At 52.8% G+C, this 5000-nt stretch overlaps 1 non-coding gene across 1 annotated transcript in view; it reads left to right on the top strand.

Moving 5' to 3' along the window:
- The first annotated feature begins 3488 nt into the window (after positions 1 to 3488).
- Positions 3489 to 5000, top strand: part of LOC124570313 — a 1910-nt gene continuing 398 nt past the window's right edge. The window contains exon 1 of the ribosomal RNA XR_006971635.1: positions 3489 to 5000. This exon is cut by the window's right edge and continues 398 nt beyond it. This is a non-coding gene — a ribosomal RNA (small subunit ribosomal RNA).

Here is a 5000-nt window from a genome sequence, read left to right as displayed (position 1 = left end):
GCGCCTTAACCTAACCCATATTGCGCCTTAACCTAACCCATATTGCGCCTTAACCTAACCCATATTGCGCCTTAACCTAACCCATATTGCGCCTTAACCTAACCCATATTGCGCCTTAACCTAACCCATATTGCGCCTTAACCTAACCCATATTGCGCCTTAACCTAACCCATATTGTACCTTAACCTAACCCATATTGTACCTTAACCTAACCTATATTGTACCTTAACCTAACCTATATTGTACCTTAACCTAACCTATATTGTACCTTAACCTAACCTATATTGGGCCTTAACCTAACCTATATTGGGCCTTAACCTAACCTATATTGGGCCTTAACCTAACCTATATTGGGCCTTAACCTAACCTATATTGGGCCTTAACGTAACCCACGTTGCGCCTTAACGTAACCCACGTTGCGCCTTAACGTAACCCACGTTGCGCCTTAACGTAACCCACGTTGCGCCTTAACGTAACCCACGTTGCGCCTTAACGTAACCCACGTTGCGCCTTAACGTAACCCACGTTGCGCCTTAACCTAACCCATATTGCGCCTTAACCTAACCCATATTGCGCCTTACCCTAACCCATATTGCGCCTTAACCTAACCCATATTGTGCCTTAACCTAACCTATATTGTACCTTAACCTAACCCATATTGTACCTTAACCTAACCTATATTGTACCTTAACCTAACCTATATTGTACCTTAACCTAACCTATATTGTACCTTAACCTAACCATATTGCGCCTTAACCTAACCCATATTGCGCCTTAACCTAACCCATATTGCGCCTTAACCTAACCCATATTGCGCCTTAACCTAACCCATATTGCGCCTTAACCTAACCCATATTGCGCCTTAACCTAACCCATATTGCGCCTTAACCTAACCCATATTGCGCCTTAACCTAACCCATATTGCGCCTTAACCTAACCCATATTGTACCTTAACCTAACCCATATTGTACCTTAACCTAACCTATATTGTACCTTAACCTAACCTATATTGTACCTTAACCTAACCTATATTGTACCTTAACCTAACCTATATTGGGCCTTAACCTAACCTATATTGGGCCTTAACCTAACCTATATTGGGCCTTAACCTAACCTATATTGGGCCTTAACCTAACCTATATTGGGCCTTAACGTAACCCACGTTGCGCCTTAACGTAACCCACGTTGCGCCTTAACGTAACCCACGTTGCGCCTTAACGTAACCCACGTTGCGCCTTAACGTAACCCACGTTGCGCCTTAACGTAACCCACGTTGCGCCTTAACGTAACCCACGTTGCGCCTTAACGTAACCCACGTTGCGCCTTAACGTAACCCACGTTGCGCCTTAACCCAACACACGTTGCGCCTTAACCCAACACACGTTGGGCCTTAACCCAACACACGTTGGGCCTTAACCCAACACACGTTGGGCCTTAACCCAACACACGTTGGGCCTTAACCCAACACACGTTGGGCCTTAACCCAACACACGTTGGGCCTTAACCCAACACACGTTGGGCCTTAACCCAACACACGTTGGGCCTTAACCCAACACACGTTGGGCCTTAACCCAACACACGTTGGGCCTTAACCCAACACACGTTGGGCCTTAACCCAACACACGTTGGGCCTTAACCCAACACACGTTGGGCCTTAACCCAACACACGTTGGGCCTTAACCCAACACACGTTGGGCCTTAACCCAACACACGTTGGGCCTTAACCCAACACACGTTGGGCCTTAACCCAACACACACGTTGGGCCTTAACCCAACACACGTTGGGCCTTAACCTGCTCTGTAATTGTCATACGACGCGTTAAATTAGTGTGGTGTTGCCTAACTGCAACCCCCGCAATATAGTTTGCTACTCGCACTGCCTGGTCCCCAGAGTATCGCTTCATGTTAAACACCTTGCAGCTATACACTGTAATGCGGATGGCAGCAGGACGTACATGCTCAATGCCCTTCGCAGTTGTTCATTGGCATTTGCATGGCGAAGCACAGCCTACGTTGTGGTACGGCGTGTGTCAACTGTCCGCTGATGTTGTACGTCCAAATCACACACTGTACTGCACATTGGTCCTCATGTACTGAATGATACATCGTGGTACATGTGTGACCGTACCACGACTGCGCCAACAACGGCGAACCATACGGTCCAAATATTGTGCACTCAGCTACGTGTCGTCTCCCTATAAGAGCTGGATTGCAGTATGGTATGCCGTGGATGGCGATCAGCATGAGCCGTCTGTTGATGTAGTGGCGCGTGTTGTCAGACGTAGTCGTCTCTTCTCACACACCGTGATAGCATGGTGCACTGCGTTCCACATCTGCGACATGCGACAGAGGCCGGTTGACAGTCGTTCGCGCAATGGACATCGCATACGTACGGGGGCCACCTTCCACGTGTTCGCGAAGCGTGCACATGTTGTTGCGTGTATGTGGGCAGACATAGTGTGTCGTGACACCTGACACAGGCATGCAACAATCGTTGAATTTGCAAATGGCGATGGACGTCTACGTTTGCTGGTGACGTTACGCAAATGAACAACTGGTAAACGGTTGTGGTGCGGTTGTTCTCGCTAGAGGTGAATCAGTGATGGCGACGATCGGTTGAGCTACCAACCGGTTGTTTCAGCGATACCCCACCATGCCCACGAACGTGAATGGCATGTGGGTGTGAAGCGATACGCGGCGGTGGCTGGGTGGGACCGTCCCCGGCCGGTGAGGGGGGGCCTCCCGGCGTGCTGGCCGCGCGGTGCGTGGGCGCACGCGCTACAGCCGGCTGGTGGGGGCGGCCAGTGGCAGGCGCGCCGGCCGACGGAGGCGGCAGGCGGCGCAGCTGCGCGCCGGCGCACCCTGCACGCGGCGCCGTGCGGCCAAAGTAGGTCCTCGCGGGCCCGGTGCGAAGCGCGGTGGACATCTGCAGTGTGCTGGTCCGATTGAGGACTGTGTGCGCTGAGGATGCGCCGCCGCCCGGCGCTCGGCGCCGCGACGCCGTCTGCTGCTCGGTCGCCTCTGCGGTTCTCGCAGGTGGTTTGTATCGCAGCTGTGCGGACGTGTTGGCGCGTGCGCTGTGCTGGGAGAGTTCGCTTCGGCACCCAAGTGGGGCTTTTGTCCTTCTGTGGCGCTGGCGTTGGAGCTGCCGGCCACCGTAGGTGGCGCGTGTTGTCTCCCGCCGGCAATGCCACGACAGCACGCTCCCGGGCCTCTGTCGGCAGCGGCAAGCTCAGTTGGGAGCACGGGTGGTCGCACCTAAAGCGTCTACTCGCCAAACTCCGGGCGATTGCGCCTCTCTCGAACCCGACCAAGTACTTAGGACGGCGCTGCGCGCCGCCGGGACCTGAGAGGGTTTCGAGGTGTATTGTGCAGGGGAGCTCAGCCTCCTCCTGTTTGCAGAATAATTGAGCGGACGCTTGCGTGTTCGCGCGGGCCCCCGGGACACACTCCCGGGCGGCCGGCTGCTCAGCTCTAGTTGACGCAGCTCCCTGGTTGATCCTGCCAGTAGTCATATGCTTGTCTCAAAGATTAAGCCATGCATGTCTCAGTACAAGCCGCATTAAGGTGAAACCGCGAATGGCTCATTAAATCAGTTATGGTTCCTTAGATCGTACCCACGTTACTTGGATAACTGTGGTAATTCTAGAGCTAATACATGCAAACAGAGTCCCGACCAGAGATGGAAGGGACGCTTTTATTAGATCAAAACCAATCGGTCGGCTCGTCCGGTCCGTTTGCCTTGGTGACTCTGAATAACTTTGGGCTGATCGCACGGTCCTCGTACCGGCGACGCATCTTTCAAATGTCTGCCTTATCAACTGTCGATGGTAGGTTCTGCGCCTACCATGGTTGTAACGGGTAACGGGGAATCAGGGTTCGATTCCGGAGAGGGAGCCTGAGAAACGGCTACCACATCCAAGGAAGGCAGCAGGCGCGCAAATTACCCACTCCCGGCACGGGGAGGTAGTGACGAAAAATAACGATACGGGACTCATCCGAGGCCCCGTAATCGGAATGAGTACACTTTAAATCCTTTAACGAGTATCTATTGGAGGGCAAGTCTGGTGCCAGCAGCCGCGGTAATTCCAGCTCCAATAGCGTATATTAAAGTTGTTGCGGTTAAAAAGCTCGTAGTTGGATTTGTGTCCCACGCTGTTGGTTCACCGCCCGTCGGTGTTTAACTGGCATGTATCGTGGGACGTCCTGCCGGTGGGGCGAGCTGAAGGCGTGCGACGCGCCTCGTGCGTGCTCGTGCGTCCCGAGGCGGACCCCGTTGCAATCCTACCAGGGTGCTCTTGAGTGAGTGTCTCGGTGGGCCGGCACGTTTACTTTGAACAAATTAGAGTGCTTAAAGCAGGCAAGCCCGCCTGAATACTGTGTGCATGGAATAATGGAATAGGACCTCGGTTCTATTTTGTTGGTTTTCGGAACCCGAGGTAATGATTAATAGGGACAGGCGGGGGCATTCGTATTGCGACGTTAGAGGTGAAATTCTTGGATCGTCGCAAGACGAACAGAAGCGAAAGCATTTGCCAAGTATGTTTTCATTAATCAAGAACGAAAGTTAGAGGTTCGAAGGCGATCAGATACCGCCCTAGTTCTAACCATAAACGATGCCAGCCAGCGATCCGCCGCAGTTCCTCCGATGACTCGGCGGGCAGCCTCCGGGAAACCAAAGCTTTTGGGTTCCGGGGGAAGTATGGTTGCAAAGCTGAAACTTAAAGGAATTGACGGAAGGGCACCACCAGGAGTGGAGCCTGCGGCTTAATTTGACTCAACACGGGAAACCTCACCAGGCCCGGACACCGGAAGGATTGACAGATTGATAGCTCTTTCTTGATTCGGTGGGTGGTGGTGCATGGCCGTTCTTAGTTGGTGGAGCGATTTGTCTGGTTAATTCCGATAACGAACGAGACTCTAGCCTGCTAACTAGTCGCGTGACATCCTTCGTGCTGTCAGCGATTACTTTTCTTCTTAGAGGGACAGGCGGCTTCTAG

The sequence above is a fragment of the Schistocerca americana genome, unplaced genomic scaffold (genome assembly GCF_021461395.2).
Source record: "Schistocerca americana isolate TAMUIC-IGC-003095 unplaced genomic scaffold, iqSchAmer2.1 HiC_scaffold_162, whole genome shotgun sequence".
Lineage (NCBI taxonomy): Eukaryota > Metazoa > Arthropoda > Insecta > Orthoptera > Acrididae > Schistocerca > Schistocerca americana.
The sequence above is the reverse complement of the archived record's forward strand: the minus strand, read 5'-3'. Positions and strand labels throughout refer to the sequence as shown.